The following is an 18,069-nucleotide window of genomic DNA, read 5'->3' as shown; positions in this document are numbered from 1 at the left end:
TTACAAGTATAATGAGAAAACATTAATTCTATTACAGAGTTATACCATCTGCTTAAACAGTATAATTTTTGGAATTATTTAGATAATTGAAAATTCTTTAACAATAAAGAATTTACTTTACTGTTCTAAAAGCTCCATTAGTGTAGATCCCCACAGTAGCTCCCCACATTCAACTCCCCACATTAGCACTGAACAGGACAGTAGATGAGGGTGCCCACTTTGGCAAAGACAACCATGTCTGAAATCTCAGTTCTACCATGTTCTAGCTGTGAAATCTTGGGAAATTGCTTCTTAAGTCATAATGTCTTCCTCTGTGAAACAAGAATAATAAAGTCCCCACTACTTGGCATACAGTGAGAGTACAAGTGATAGCTAATATTATGATATACTCAAAGCAAAACACACAGAAAATAATGAATGACACTTGCACTAATGTTTTCCCTAACATTAAATCATTTAAAAATTAATGATATTTTGCTGCAGTTGTTCACAAAATGCTTGTGAACAATAGGTGCAGAAACCAAACATCTGCTATTACAAACAATTTAAAATTTGAATGTCTGATTAAGATAATCTAACCTCTGCACAAGGGAACAATGTTTTATGAATGATCCTATAGTACACGGTGCTTTGTTTCTAAATCTTGTGAATCATTTTCAAATCCGAGTGGATCCCATCTAGAAAAAATAATCTGTCCATTCTAGCACAGTATTTAGCACAACAGACGCTCAAATGTTGGTTGACGGTAGGAAGGAAATAAGGAAGAAAGGAGGAGAAAATGAAGGAAGAATAACCTCAGACTCTACAGTTGCATTTTTAGACTAACAAGTTCCCTGATACTAGAAGAGAAAATAAGTATGGCTCTGATTTTCTGTGATCCATTGACAATATTGGGAAGTATGTGAAAATTATTGTGATAAAGAAGGAAAATAAGACTGGCTTTGAAATCAGATAGATTTGAGTCCAAGTCTTCATTTTGCTACTTACAAGCTTGTTCAAGTGACCTAGCCTAAGAAAGGCATCAACTTATTCATTTGTAAAGTGGGGACAATAATAGTATCTGTGTTAAATGTATTTATAGGTATTAAATAAGATGTGGTTTCAAAGTGCAAAGAATTGTGGTGGGAATAAAAGAATCCAGTAAATATGGAAAAGCTGGCCTCTGTTTTTCAAAAAGTTACAGAAAAGTTAGGGGTGAAATGTACATGTAACTGCTGAAGAATAACCCAATAACCCACAAGCATTATAATAGTAATAAGAAATGTCTATATAAGTTCATACTGCTAATTAAAGTTAACACCAAAATAACACAATATAGTTTGCTTTACTTTTTCTATATGAGATATGTTTCTTAAGATAGGATTTATTTTATATCAAAATCTATACATGGCTTTGCCAATGGTGTGAAAGTGAAAGTTGCTTCAGTTGTGTCCAACTTTTTGTGACCCCATGGACTATACCTGGAATTCTCCAGGCCAGAATATTGGAGAGGGTAGCCTTTCCCTTCTCCAGGGGATCTTCTCAACCCAGGGATTGAATCCAGGTCTCCCACATTGCAGGCAGATTCTTTACCAGCTGAGCCACAAGGGAAGCCCAAGAATATTGGAGTGGGTACTCTTCTAAAGCGCATCTTCCCAACCCAGGAATCAAACTGGGGTCTCTGGCATTGCAGGCAGATTCTTTATTAATTGAGCTATGAAGGAAGCCCATGCCAGTGGTATAGAAGCATTCTATAATTTGAGGAAGTATATACTATTTCATATACACTGTATACTTAGACCCCCAAGGACTAAGTGGAAAGCATGTTTATTATTTTATGTCATCTGTATGAAAGTGATCCTTTTCAAGGTATTGGAAGTTTAAAATTCTGGGTCAAAGTAAAGTTTTTTATAAATCAAGGAATGAAATAAATTATTACTGAAATATTTTTCCATGCTAGAATTAGTTAAGTTTTCATTTCAAGAGGTTTTTATCATTTTACTCTTTGTGGCCAGTAGAATTGGAGGCTTGTTTCACTTTTGGATAATGTGGTAACATTCAAAATTTAAAAAGAGACTATATCTGGATGAATAAAAAGGAAAAAGAGAATATAAATAAATCTCGAGGTAACTAACAAAGTATGTTTGAAATATCACGTTGTTAAAGAGATGGAAATCTATGAGAAAAAGTTCAGTCATAATGATATAACTTGTCTATTAAAAAAATACATTTTAAAGGAGAGCAATGAAACTAATTCTACTTGAGCTATAAAAAACAGGTGACATGTAGGATAATTGCATTTCGAAACATAGTGAGAATTTCTTCTACATTCAAGTAAGTTAATATTCTAAACAGAAGAATTTAATAGGTTTAATAGTCAAAGGTTTAATAGTCCATGTAAATTAAACTCTATTTCAATCCTATACTAGGATTATGATGAAAAATCCACTTTGTCTTAGCTGCTTTACAATGCATTGTAAGATAATGCTTGTTTTAATACACTAAAGTGTTATTTAACGTCTTAACTATTCCAGAAAATTAGCTTCAAGACTTTTTATTGTAAGATCATGCTTGTATAATCTTTGACTAAGGATGATATTCTTCTAGCCAAGAAAGGGTTAAAATACTATTCATCACTATATCACCAAAGGAAGATTATTCTTAGTAAAAAAAGAAAAAAAAATGTACACTTAAATGAAAGGAGGTTAGGGAAATGAAAAGTTTACATGGTAATAATAAACATCAGCACATTGTAGGTAAGTATATCTTTATAAATAAATAGGTAAACATTTACTTCTAAGACTATTTTATAAGCAAGTTACATAAACAAATTGGTAATTGGTAATAAAAGATTTTGCTGTCCACAAAATGATGCTTCAGATAATAAAACAAAATGGAATACACATAAATGAAATCCATACTAGCCTAATATTATTCTTATGTTTATTTTTTATTAGATTATAATCAACTCATCAATTAGGAAATACTGAAATAAGAAATCAGAATTTAACATGTGTCTTTCATATGTTTTGTATGTAAGATATCTGCTAGTAAATGATAGATTTTTTAAATTAATGCCTGCTTTGTAAACATATCAAATCTGTCAGGTGAGTGTAATTTCCTCAGTTCTGTCTCATCACAACAGAGATTTGAAGCGACGGACATTAAAGTCCTTGGCGCATCACAGCTCTTGGAGAGACCGTGTTATAGCTCTTAGACAGATCAGTGTTACAGCTCCATGTTACAGCTCAGTTTTATTTAGAAATGGCAGGAAAATACATCGTCGAGGCGTGAGGGAATGGCAACCCAAAGATGCGAAGAGAAGAAAGGGAGAGTACAGGAACGCATGGGAGAGAGAGAGACCCGGCCCTTTGGCTTCTCTTTTTATATGTTTTTTTTTTTTTTTTCCTTCCCGCCCTGGGCCTGCCCTCTGTAAATTGCGCTAGCCAGGAGTGCTGTTTGTTCTACCTGAGGTCCTCACTCTGATCCTTGTACCTTTCTTTGACCTTCCTTTGTTCTATTTTTGTGGGCTTTTCCCTTCCTTATCTTTTAGCCACTGCCATTTTGCACTCCTGTTTCCTATTCTAACTACCTAACAAATCCAGGCCTATTTTGCATGTGAATAACCTTAGATAATGCTATTAAACACTTCCCTAGTGGCTCAGACAGTAATTAAGCTGCCTTCAATGGCAAGAGACCCAGGTTGGATCCCTGGGTTGAGAAGATCTCCTGGAGAAGGAAACTGCAACCCACTCTAGTATTCTTACCTGGAAATTCCATGGATAGAGGAGCCTGGTGGGCTACAGTCCATGGGGTCACAAAGAATCAGACACGACTGCATGACTAACACTGAACGTTTATATTATTTTTTGTCAATAAGAATAGTACCTACACCACAGCTTTAGAGGATTTTATAAAATAACTTGGGTGCTTTGCTTACTTGAAATGTGGTGTACATTTAACTAATCATTAAAACAATGTCTTTGGATTTCAAGAAAATTAGAAATTCTATATACAAGGATTCAAGATACACAGCAAAGAAAGGAAAGAGGGATGAGTGACCATCATGTTTATTGGGTATTTAGTGTGTGCTTGGTACACAAAATACTCATTTAATCTTTGTACATAAGTTTAAGTTTTTCAAGAAATCCTTCATATAGGTATGCTTCCCTGGTGGCTCAGATGGTAAAGAATCCCCCTGAAATGCAGGAGACTCAAGTCTGATCCCTGGGTAGGAAGATCCCCTGGAGGAGGGTATGGCTACTCATTCCGGCATTCTGGCCTGGAGAATTCCATGGACAGCTACAGTCCATGGGGTCGCAAAGAGTCAGACAGGACTGAGAGACTTTCAATTTCAACTTCAATTGCATTTCTTGTGGAAAAGGAAGTCAAGACTCATAGATATTAAGCAAATTGACTACCTAGGGAGCTGACATTGGAATGCCATTCTCTTTAATTAAGTCTATGTTCTTATCTTTTTTTACTGTTTATTTCTACCTCTTAGTTTCATGGGCTTCCCTGGTAGCTCAGTGGTAAAGAATCCACCTGCAAAGCATGCGACTCAGGTTTGATCCCTGGGTGGGGAGGATTTCCTAGAGAAGGAAATGGCAATCCACTACAATATTCTTGCTTGGGAAATCCCATGGACAGAGGAGCCTAGTGGGCTCTAGTCCATGGGATTGCAAAAGAGTCAGACGTGACTTAGTGATTAAACAACAACTTAGTTTCACAGGAACATACAAGTCATGCTAGTTCTTGAATTTTTAACACTCTATAAATGGTACTGATTTTAACTTCTGTACCCAGTTACAGAGAAAATATTGCTTTAGTTTCATTCAACAACATCTGAGAACATATCATCATTCAGTGATAAAAATCTTCGATCCTTTACTTCAAAAATTTGGAAAGGCAGTAGGGCTCAAAGATCCAACACTTGGGCTCTGAAGTGTGAATGTGGCAGACTGTGTGTTTTTGCTGCTAACTTTGCAAAAGTATCCACTTCCTCATCTGTGAAATGGGCTCTGAGTTAAATCTTTCTCAGATGAAACAGGGCGAGTATAAAACTTCTAGCATAGTGCTCAACAGACATTTTAAATTTTATCAAATTTTTAAGTTAGTGTAAAGAGCATCTTACATAGTCTCTGTTCTTTTCTACTAAAGAGACTCATTTGAAATAGCTTAAGCAACAACAACAACAAAACCTACATGTAAATCTGAGTCTAGGGTATCTCACCTCAGACCACAAAGAGCCATAAAATATTATAGGTTCAGGAAAACACTGCCATCAGAAAACTTTCTTAATTCATTTATTTAACTATGTCTATGACAACCATGCAACATTACCTTTAAATCTTATGAACAGCAAGCAGTATTCTGCAGAAACCAGTTAAAAATGCTATGGAAATAAGATGAAAATTATTAAGTTCTACTTGTTTGCTCTACCGAGAAAAAGAAAAGAGCTCTTGTGTTTTCCAAATATGTGCTAAATGTTGACTTTGGAGTCTATATAATACTTATTAGATTTTTTTTTAGTTTATTAAAATATTATGGAGTTCTAAGATGATTAATCATACCCAGAGGGAGGGTGTGGGGAGGGAGGAGGGAGGAGGGTTCAGGATGGGGAACACAGGTATACCTGTGGCGGATTCATTTTGATATTTGGCAAAACTAATACAATATTGTAAAGTTTTAAAATAAAATAAAATTAAAAAAAAAATCATACTCAGTAGGAATCCTATAGTCTTTTTTTTTTCTTTTTTTGGGTAAAGTCAAGGTTTTTTGTCACTGGAAGAAAATATGGACTTTTTCGGGGGTGAGATTCAATATTTTATATATTATTTTATAGTTACCTAAAAAACTGGGTACATTGAGGCAGAATTAAAAAAAAAATCGTAATATCACTGACTTTCAAGCCCTACTCTCTAGTTTTGTACTGGACTTCACCCAATGAGTTGTGAAGTTATTTAGCCCCTGGGTAACTTGATTTCCTCATCTCTTAAAGTTTTATGAAGATTTTATATTTTAATGCGTGTAAAGGACAGAGGACAGCATAGTAAATTCTCAGTAAATATTAATTAATAATAATATTAAAGTACCAAAAATGTACTTTAGTCCCATAAAAGGCACTATGAAAATAATATCCCAGGAGCAAAATATTATCATAAAACTTTCTTAACTCATTCTATAATGCCATTTTGATCATTTGTTGCATTACCTACTCCTTAGTAAGCCGAATCAAAGAAGGCAGTGGCAACCCACTCCAGTACTCTTGCCTGGAAAATCCTACCAGGAGCCTGGTAGGCTGCAGTCCAGGGAGTCGCTAAGAGTTGGACACAACTGAATGACTTCACTTTCACTTTTCACTTTCATGCACTGGAGAAGGAAATGGCAACCCACTCCAGTGTTCTTGCCTGGAGAATCCCAGGGATGGGGGAGCCTGGTGGGCTGCCGTCTATGGGGTTGCACAGAGTCAGACACGACTGAAGTGACTTAGCAGCAGCAGCAGCAGCAGCAGTAAACTGAATATCTGACCTACTTGGGTATTTAAGATGAGAAATGAAAACAAAAAAAGAAAAAAACAAAACATTTCAATGGAAGCTTTAAGATATTTTTCCATGAATGATTTAACTGGAGGCCATGATTTACCTATTCATTCAGCCGTTCAACAAATACTTTTTGAACATCTTTTATGTGCTAGGTATAAGTGCCCTTTAAAATCATATTGGAAAAGAAGGCAAAGGAAAAAATATATTCTTTTCTAAGTGTTATATGGATTTTCATGGTTAATTTTTTCAAAACGTTACAGCAAATCAAAAATATTAAAAAATTCCCAAGTAAATTTATTAAAGCTTACAATATCATTTAAATATTTTATTTTTGTCTTCAAATGAATTTACTATATATATATATTTTCTTTTTAATGGTATTAAACTCCAGTAATATTTTGAAAATTTACTTCTTTGGGAGAGCACTTTGGTGCAAGTCACAGAGTTGATACATGTAAAGGTGGTTATATTATTCTCTAACAAAGACAAGTTAGCCTCCACAGATAGATTATTACAAGTAACTCACTAATAAGAAATAAAATTCATAATAAAATTTTTGTTATATGAACTCTCATATTAAATTCTGTCTCACTCAAACATATATATACACACATGAAGTAAAATCTATATAATTTACTACAAATCACATGTATTCAAAATTTGTTTTAGGCTTGAAAAGTGAAATTGTTAGCCACATAGTCATGTCTGACTCTTTGCAACTCCATGGACTGTAGCCTGCCAGGTCGTCTGTCCATGGGCTTTCCCAGGCAAGAATACTGGAATGGGTTGCCATTCCCTTCTCCCAGAGATCTTCCTGATCCAGGGATCGAATCTGGGTCTCCTGCACTGCAGGCAGATTCTTTACCACCTGAGCCACCAAGGAAGGCTTAGTAGAACATATTTCTTCTTTCCAAATGGCACTATTGGTAAAGACCCCGTCTGTCAATGCAGGAGACATAAGAGATGTGGGTTTGATCCTTGGATCAGGAAGATTCCCTGCAGGAGAGCATGGCAACCCACTCTAGTATTCTTGCCTGGAGAATCCCATGGACAGAGGAGCCTGGTGAGCTACAGTCCATAGGGTCACAAAGAGTTGGACACAACTGAAGCAACTTAGCATGCATGCAGAATATATTTCTACTTTAGAATTAATGTAATTTTAATTAACAACTGAAAAAATAGTAGTAGACTGTACATTTAGTATCATTGTGAATTCTTCTCTGAATACTACTTATTGTTCAGTCCCTAAGTGGTGTCCAACTCTTTGTGACCTCATGAACTGCAACATGCTAGGCTTCCCTGTCCTTCACAATCTCCCTGGAGTTTGCTCAAACTCATGTCCACTGAGTCAATGATGCCATCCAGCCATCTCATCCTCCTCCACCCTCTTCTCCTCTTGCCCTCAGTCTTTCCCAGAAGCACGGTCTTTTCCAGTGAGTCGGCCCTTTGTATCAGGTGGCCAGAGTATTGAAGCTTCAGCTTCAGCATCAGCATCAGTCCTTCCAAAGAATAATCAGGGTTGATTTCCTTTAGGACTGCTTGGTTTGACCTCCTTGCTGTCCAAGGGACTCTCAAGAGTCTTTTCCAGCACCACAATTCTGCCAGTTTATTGAACTTAATGTGGTCTGTTGTTCTCTGGTCTCTTGTCTTCATGGACCTTAGCCTCATCTAGTCTATTATTATTTGAATGCTTGCTTACTGTCCATCCTCTTACACAAATGAAAATGTCTATAGGACCCAGGGGCTTGTTCTTGCCACTGATTAGTTCCCAGTGTCAAGACTTGTGTCTTGCTCATAATAGACATACAATAAATGATAATTAAATGAATGAATGAACAACATTGTCTTCTTTCTATGATCCATCTTTCTTTCCTCTTGTAATAGTACTCCAAATTTCTTTCTTTGGTAACACTATTTTCTTACTCTGAGTCTGTGCCTTAACTTGTTTCCAGGGACACAGTGACCAGTACAAGGGCCAAGACAGGCCAAGAACATCTAGTGAGAAATGTGGAGTTTTTGTTGGAAAGACCATTTGTACTGGCCTTGAATCTGATAGCGTACGGTCAGAGCTAAGCACCAAGAAAGCTAATGGAATACCAATGACGTTATTTAAGTCTGCATGTCTAGTCAGGCTAAAGATGATTTGCCCAGTTATGCCAAAGAATAAATTGGTTTTTTTTCGCGTTTCTTTTTTCTTAAGTTGTTTTGAGTTTGTTGCTCTCCCTTGCTATTATTTTCACTGTTGTTTTATGTGTGTATATATATATATATATAATATGACCAGGGAAACTTTCATGCTAATTAAAATGCTTTTGCATAACTAATAAGTTAAATGTATATTAATTTAAAATTTCTCAAGGCAAAAATTGAAGTAAGTTTATACATGGGAATTACATCAAAGTACTGTTGTATTTTATTTCATTTGAATGTTTAGAGCATTTTGGGAAAGAACAATGACGGGATTTTTTTTAAAGAAAATATTGTATTTAAGGACCAGAAAATTACCCTTTATATGCTTATTGAACTACACGTGTGATGATATTCAGAATAAAATTAACAGCTAATGGTGCTGCTGCTACCTCGCGCTTGGACTATGAAGGCAGTGAAACGAAACATCAATGCATACCATTTATTCAGAAAAACAGCCAAAACACCGAGACAGGATCTACTGTTAACCTCTCATCACTTTTCTATGAAAAAGACGGTCTTTTTAATAAGGACATATATATCATTAGCCATTTTTCAATCTCTAATTAGAACAATACATTATGGTACTTGTTACATTAACTAAGAAATTATGTGAAAATGTTCACATGTATATTACACGCATATGCAGGAAAGTACACAGTTTAATATATACCAGTAAAAATAATCTGTTTAATCTTTCCATATTTAAGTCTATACTTGAAAACTACTTATTTCTGTACAGAGGGTTGAAGTAAGATATCTGCAATCCACATGTTTCTATTGGAGGAACCATTTTGGAATTTAAGAGTTTCTTCTGTTAGTACGTGTGTTAAGTCACTTCAGTCATGTATGACTCTTTGTGACCCTATGGACTGTAGCCCACTAGGCTCTTCTGTCCATGGGATTGTCAGACAAGAATACTGGAGTGGGTTGCTGTGCCCTCCTCTCTGTTAGTATAGAGACATGTAATAATCTCTAATGAAAGTAAGATACTTGACTGCAGTGGTGCGGAGGGTCTAGGAAGACAGCAGAGGAAGAAAGAATTGGAGAAGATAGAGAAAAAGAATGTTTGAAGGAGGAACCTTCCCTTGGGACAATCTCTCAGCTACTTACAAAGCCTCTTATACTGTCTGCCCAACCCGGTTTAAGGAAATGAGGACATGAAGTGTTGTCCTCTGGTTCACCTCTACTGGGAGCTTTGCTGAGATCAGCTTGACCTTTCAAAGAAGCATGCATACCAGTGTATTTGGTCTAATTTAGAGCAGATTTCTCTTGTCATCAGAAGTCAACAGCAGAGATGATAGATTTTCTCAGGCATCATCAGAGATAAGAATGGCTCATCCTTCTAAACCAAAAGTTCTAACTTAGGTTGGGCTTTAAAAGTATATTTCATGAACTTGTTGAATGGACTGTGTGCTGAAAAGGGCACAGACAGGTGGTCAGGAGACAGCAGCTGTGGCTCTAGCTCTTCCAATAAGTAGTTGAATGGCCTACAGAACCAGTCTCCTCCTCTGAAAGTGATGACTCTTACGACTTCATCTTTATAGAAATACCTGCAGATCCAGCACTAACTCATCACAGAGAAGCTAAGCTGAATGGAGATGAGGATAAATTTTCATACTCAAAAAGCACTTTCAAAGACACAAAGAAAGTCTTAAAAATAGCTCAAAACAGATTATTGGCTTGCATAAAGAGAGTCTTAAAAATAACTCAAAACAGATTATTGGCTTGTGTAAAAAGAGCCTAAATTTACCTGAAATATGAATAAAGAAAAGCTAAAAAATAGTGACAGTAATTTTGTGGCTCTAATTATTAAATTAACTAAAATATAGTTTTCTCCCTCATCCACACAATTCCAAATAGGATTACAACACCATATATCCATTGATTATTTTCTCATATGTGAAGTTCTGTGGCTTCCCTGGTGGTTCAATCAGTAAAGAATCTGCCTGCAATGCAAGAGATCTAGGTTTGATTGCTGGGTCAGGGAGAGCCCCTAAAGAAGGAAATGGCACCCCACTCCAGTTTTCTTGCCTGGGAAACCCCATGGACAGAGGAGCCTGACAAGCCACAGTTCCTGGGATTGCAAGAGTCAGACGTGACTTAGCAACTAAGTCACCACCACTGTGTGAATTTCTGTATTTCTAAATTTTTTGCAATGGAAATATATTAATTTGGCTTTTAGAATTTTTTTGAAACAAATTTTTCAAATAAAAAAATTCTTCCTTTATCTTCTACCAAATGCACAGAATTCCAAACTTTTCACATATATTATTTATTAATATATGTGAGATCACAAATTTACATCTACTATCATTTAGGTGAGAAAAGAAAGTTAGCTCCAGTCATTTCTACAATTTCTTTAACATTTCTCGTGATCCCTACATAACTGAGTAGCAGTGACTGAGGAGGGAAAGAGCCTTCTTAAATGTGCCAGTATTTTGACCTCTTTCAGTTTGCAAATTTTTTTTAGTTACAACCTTCTTTCTGAAATGTCTTGGACTTGAGTGAAATTGTCAAGATAAAAACTGATCCATATTTATACATGAAAACGTGTATTAAATTGCATATTTTATTTCATTTATTATTATTTCAGAGCATTTATTTATTAATTATCATTTCAGAGCATTGTGTTGAATATAAACGTAAAAATACACAGTCTCAGCTTCCCCATGTTCTTCTGTTAAATGGTGTTCAGGTAGATGGAGTTCTCATAATTTTATGGAGGAAGGAATTGTTTAGTCACTAAGTCATGTCCAACTCTTGCGACCCCATGGGCTGTAGCCTGCCAAAGGGATTTCTCAGGCAAGAATACTGGAGTGAGTTGCCAATTCCTTCTCCAGGGGATCTTCCTGAGCCAGGAATAAAACACGTTTCTACTTTATTGGCAGATGGATTCTTACCACTGAACCACCAGAAAAGCTGGGAGGAAGGAGACCCGCATGCAATCTGATTTTCAATATGTTGCTTTCTATTTAAGATCATCTTTGCTTCTGGGGTCCTCTTTAGACACTCCCTGCTGCACTGCATAATTCTAGAAGCCTATTTGGGGGAAGTCCTTGTCTTTTAAATTGTATTTGTTGAAACTGGATTTCATCGTTACATCGATCCTCCACGGATCTATTATCATTTTAGCATTTCCTCATTTTGTGACCAAAGAAGCGGGAACTTCAACCACCAATAATCCTCACCCCACTGCAGACTACAGGAACCAAAAACACAGCTTCCAATTCATCTGCCCACTTCTGTCTAGGCTTGTTGGGCTTCTTCAAGGTGTGTACAACACAAAAGGTGTTTGAGAAACAGGCCCGTAGCTTCGATGTCCACAGATGCCTCATGATTTTATCTAGATGTTTCTTAGTTCCATACGTGCTACCCAAGGGTGATTCACAAGGCTGCAAGAAAAGACTGCTGGCATCTTGTTTCCTAGCTCTGTTTCTGTCTTCCTTTCCCTTCTGAAGTTCACTTGAAGTGGACCTGTATGCTTTCCATTGCTTCCCACTGGAAGGAAATGACCTCATAGCATGTCTTTCTCTGGTTCAATGTGGTAGTAGCCATGTCCCTGTCTGGGAGTCATAATTGCAAAGGTAGTAAAAGAAAAAGAAACAGGCTAAGAGTTGTAGTAGTTATGAGTAGAGTAGTTACTACTCTACCACAGAGTAGTTGTGGGTAGACATTATATGAATATATTGTGAATAGATATTCCAGAATCAGCTCTGATAGATAAAAGTCAATAACTACATATTGACAGATAAAAATTAAGAAATATATGGAAATGGATAGTTAAATGACATTCTTTTATAACTGAATGTCTCAGTAATTAGAAGGTATGCCCCTCATCTTTGGGAGGATCAAGCTCAATCAATCTTAATAACCTAGAAGTAATTTTTGAGGATTCATGAATATGAATTAAATTCTCAGTGTTCAAAAGAACACTTTTTGGATTCCCTCTTCTAGAAACAGCATGCATAGGGAGTGGTTTTTAAATGACAAGTCACAAGATAATTTGTGGCAGTCAGATTACCACATTGCTTTTCATAGCTAACCCACCAGAGGGAGGGAAATGTATATATAATGCATTTGTAATCCCCATCCTTCTAGTCTCTGACTTTACTTCAATAACAATGAGAAATTGGCTCTTTTATGTGGAAAAACCATTTTGTAACAACAAGGGCCAAAGTCTAACAAAGACTTAGTTATAGAAAAACAATCACCAATAGTTTCATGAATACTGTCCAAAGATAATTTGACAGGGGATTTTTCCACAAAGTTAATTGCTACACAAAATAAGGCTGCATTCAAACAGCTAATTGCTATAAACCAAAAAGAGATTCCAAGAATGTCTTGCCTAATGAGCTTTCTGCAACCTTATAATAAAGTCTCGGCACTGCTTAGAAAAAGCAGTTTTCCACCAACCATAGGAAAGCATGCAAACCTCTAACTCTAATTTATTTAATCTAGTTTATTCCATTTCTTTTAAATTTTGATTTGTATAAAACCTTCAAAGAGCAATTTATTATGAATCAAACATAAAGTGTTCTTCCCTGCCCAGCTGACCCCCTCTCCATCTTTCTAAGAATTCTACCAGGGCATAAGAGATTAACTAATAACTTCCCTCCTCTTTCCTCCTCCCTCATCTATCTTTTTTTCTCTTTTTTTTTTTTTTGGCCATGTGGCATGTGGGATTTTATTTCCCCAATCGGGCATCAAACCCACAGCCCCTGCAGTGGAAGTGCCAAGTCTTAACCACTGGACCACCAGGAAAGACCTTCTCCCCTCTCATCTAAACTTGTGACTACTGGCCAATATACAGCCTAAAGCAAATTTCCCATTATTCTCAGGAAGTAACCATGGGCATGTCTATCCTGAAATACAAGCAAATATATATAAAATAATTAGGAAATTGATAGACAAAATTCCCTTACTTTTACTTGATTTTTGTTTATTCAGTTCTCGTAAAATGAACAGGAAGAATAAAAGGATAGTAGGATAGTAGTACAAATATAGAAATCACCTTCCAAAAAGTAGTTATTTATGGAAGCACATCCTTCTATGCATGTGAGTTTGAGATAAGAGAAAACAATTGCTTTTTAAAATAGAAATAAAGATTAATATTCCTTCTCTGTGTGCTCTTTTTGTCTCAGAATCTGTTCTCTTTAAAGAGGCAAGAGATTTTCTTCAGGATTCTATTGTTTTAGAATAATGTTCTTGACAAAGTAATGAAACTGATATGTGAAACATGTCAAATGTTCATTACGGATAGTACCTCCAGGGATTATCTCTTTCTCTGTTTCTTAAACATCCTAGACATAAATGACAGAAACAGACACTTAACAATGAGAGGAGGAGTTACCTTTGCAAAGTAATTTTTGTGAATATATTGTGCTTTAATAGTTGAAAATTCTTGGCTACATTTGATTTACAATATTTTGAATGAAAGAAAATGACGAAAGTGAAGGTTAGTGTTAAATGTATAATAAGAGTATTAAATAATGTCATGAAACTCCTAAGTTTAAATATTTGTAAATATACTAAATCTATATACTAAATTTATATGAATACACAAAATTGATGATATATAAATATATAGAACTATACTAAACACCTAAATTTATATATTAAAACTAATTTTATATGTATAATTGATGTATGTATATATCATACTTACATATCTAAATAACATGTACATATGATGTCAGTATTCTTGCCTGGAGAATTCCATGGATAGAGAAACCTGGTGGGCAAAGAGTTGGACACAACTGAGTGACTAATACAAGCACACATAATGTTTACCAGAATTTTGGGTATATATTTAGATATATATCAATGTTATCTACATATATACATATATATCAAAGATTCTGGCAGACTGTGTGTGTATATCAAATTGTGTGATCAGTAAATTTTATTTTTATAGGTTTTACAGTAATTACTTTTATGTCCCAAGAAGGACACATTGATGTCTCTTGGGTTAGAAAAGTGTGATAATTCAAATTGAAATAAATTTAAAGCAATGTTTGTCTCAAACTCTTCAGTTTTTTTTAATGATTTGTGTACAAGATGAAATCTTGAACAATCAGATAATATAAGTAATCATTTCAGAATATAAAAATGAACATATTGAGAAACACATTCCAATTTTAGTCAGTTTAAAAAGAATGTTATTACATACTATTTTGAAAATAAAATATGCAAATGGCCACTAACTAGAAAGACTGAATTATAGTGTTTAGCAAAGTTATCAAAAACTTGGAAATAAGACAGCGGAGTGTACATACCATCCTGGGGCTTTTTTTAAAGGCACACTGGAAGATTATTTAATTATCTAGGTGAATACACCAGTGTTCTAATTGCTCAGAGCCCACATACTGAGCAGTTACATGTCAACGTGCACATTTCTGTCCAGTTGGAAAGAGAATTCCAAAGGTTATAGTTTTACTGTTCTGTATGTCATTGATTTTATTTTTAACAATCTTATTCTAATCTTATTTAAAACTAGTACTTGTAAATGCCTGATTCCTCAAATGTTCTTAAAACCTACTTTATCACTTTACTTATTTCATTAACTGAGTTTAAAAAATTGTCATGTTCTTTCAATATTTGTATGAAAACTGTGGTTTAAATTTTAATTTTTCTATTTTAATTTGATGGTTTTGGAGAACTCACCAAGATGCTGATGTATTCCAAGTGGATTTAGCTGATGGAGACAGTTAAACTGCAGTGACTGTATGCACCTCACAGCAGCTATTGCTCAGGTATGTTTTCTTGACTTTCAGAGCTGACTCCCAGGTAGGATTAGCCCTTTACTTTTGTTGACATTTCATTTATTTAGTTATTGTTTTGTTGTTATTGATATTCTAATATTTTGTTTTTGTTGATATATAAGTTTATTATTCCTTCCCTCTCTTGCCTTAGTCATGGTCATTGCTATGCCTCTTTCTACAACAGAGACTTAATGAATCTGTGTCTTGTCTCAGAATATTGAGTTGGTCTCAACCATATATAGAGAGCACCTTATTAAGCACCTTACTTAATAACCAGTATGTTATTCCCCATGACTGGCAGCAAGGGTTGGAAATCTGGTTTTATTGTCTGAATATTTTGGTGGTGTCTATTAGGATAATAGATGCCTATTGAGATGAGATGGTTGGATGGCATCACCGACTCAATGGACATGAGTTTCAGTAAACTCCGGGAGTTGGTGATGGACAGGGAGGCCTCGCGTGCTGCAGTCCATGGGGTTGCAAAGAGTCGGACATGACTGAGTGACTGAATTGAACTGCACTGATTTTCTGTTGGATGAGGGACAAGAGAGAGAATCATTTGTTAATGTATTTTTGCTTATTTTGTCTATTTTCTTTATTTGTGAAGTCAAATTGATTAAGAAAATATTTCCTGTCAACTACAAATGAGAACAGCTTTTTGCAAGCTAATCCAGTTAATTTTGTGTTCAGTGTTTATTTTTGGTCCATGTCTGAGTTTGGACAAAATGTAACTCTAAGAATTCTTTATATGTCTATAAGTCAGAAAAACCTTCACTCTTTTGTGTGTGTGTGAAATATTTTTCCACTTCTATACATATTATTAAATGTTGTTATTATTACTAAAAAACAAGCTATATTCTAACTAGGACATAGACTTTATTATGTACATCGACAAATCTAATAATCCCTACCAAATACCTAGAAAATAAACATCTAAATCTTTAAATGTGATAGCCTTTTGAAAAGAGATTGCATTTTATAAAATATACTAGCTCAGAAGTTGTATGTAAGAATACAAATCGATATGAAAGGTTAAAACTTTGAACAAATCATATTGGGTTAACATTTAATAAATCTTTAATATTTATACTGATTTAATATAATATTTAACTATATAGTGAAAGTGAAAGTCTCTCAGTCATGTCTGACTCTTGGCAACAACCCCAAGGACTATACAGTCCATGGAATTCTCCAGGCCAGAATACTAGAGTGGGTAGCCTTTCCCTTCTCCAGGAGATCTTCACAACCCAGGGATCAAACCCAGGTCTCCTGCATTGCAGGCAAATTCTTTACCAACTGAGTCACAAGGGAAGCCCAAGGATACTGGAGTGAATAGCCTATCCCTTCTCCAGTGGATCTTCCTAAGCCAGGAATCAAACTGGGGTCTCCTGCATTGCAAGCAGATTTTTTACCAACTGAGCTATCATGGAAGCCCTTAGCTATATAGAGTACAACATAAAATTTTTTGAAAATCAGGTTTGTATTTTCACTAAGAGACTAGTTAACCTGTTGAGTTGTTAAATTTAGTATATTGGCTTACTATCAGTTAAGATAATTTCTACATAATGTTTATGACATGATTTTGAATATTATTAAATTTCATTGAACTAAATTTATTTATAATTATACAAATAGTGTATATAAAGAGTGATTTAGAAGCATATGGGATTAAATGTAATTTCCAAGACCCTTAGTTAATTTAAGATTCTAAACTAATATTAAATGAAGGTAATTCATGGGTGTTGTTTTAATAATCAGAAACTTCCCAAGTGATATAGAATAGTAAAACCTTGATCACCAAGTAATTAGTTGATTATGTTCTTATGTGTGTGTGTGTATATTTGCTTTTTTACTTTGTGATGTTTCAGAGTGCTTATTCCCATGGATCATGTTATTGAATATTTTCATGGTTGCCACTTTAAAATGATGTGGATGTAGGTAGGTCAACATATTGTGTGTGCTTTTGAGTCTTACTGGTTTACCAAGATGCTTTGTATGACAATTATCAAATACTTATGTCCCAATTTTCTCTGTAAAGTGCAAGTAGTTATTTTGAATACAAATTATAGTTAATATGGATAATTAAAACTAAGGTGGAAGTAATAGTAGAAGAAATGTTTGAGTATGTATCTAAGACAATAGTATGTGTTTTATTTATCAAGATTATTGAGTCTACAAAATTAGTAAATGACCAGGCTGCATGAGAAGTAAGATAGTTAAAATCAAAACTTTAATAGGTTTATAAAGTTGTAAGTAGCAGAAAGTAATTTTTATTTGTCTAGGTTTATTATACATGTAAATAATGAATTTGAAAAGGAGCAATGAAATCCATTAAATCTTGATTAAATTTGTTCACTTGTAATAGATTTGTCAATTTATCAATAAGAGAATTTTTAAAAGGAACTTGTGGATATTTTATTGCCAAATATTATATTTGCACAAGCTTCACTATATTCAAGATCAGGTTCTGTTTCCCACTGTAAGCCTTTGTCTTTCTCCAGATTGCAAACTGATTCCCTAAAACTTCATTTCTCTAATAGGTGCAAAAAAATTGTTAATATTTGCAGAATTCTTTCAGCTTTTTTTCTTTTTGT

General features: G+C 34.9%; 1 long non-coding RNA gene across 2 annotated transcripts in view; it reads left to right on the top strand.

Moving 5' to 3' along the window:
- The window catches only part of LOC113907698, a 97,732-nt gene extending 82,226 nt beyond the window's left edge, over nt 1-15,506 (top strand). For both annotated transcript variants that reach the window (XR_003515265.1, XR_003515263.1), the window contains exon 3: nt 15,371-15,506. This is a non-coding gene — a long non-coding RNA (uncharacterized LOC113907698). The remainder of the gene's footprint in view (nt 1-15,370) is intronic.
- Nucleotides 15,507-18,069: the final 2,563 nt, after the last annotated feature.

This window comes from Bos indicus x Bos taurus, chromosome 17 (assembly GCF_003369695.1).
Source record: "Bos indicus x Bos taurus breed Angus x Brahman F1 hybrid chromosome 17, Bos_hybrid_MaternalHap_v2.0, whole genome shotgun sequence".
NCBI classification, from domain to species: Eukaryota; Metazoa; Chordata; class Mammalia; order Artiodactyla; family Bovidae; genus Bos; species Bos indicus x Bos taurus.
The sequence above is the reverse complement of the archived record's forward strand: the minus strand, read 5'-3'. Positions and strand labels throughout refer to the sequence as shown.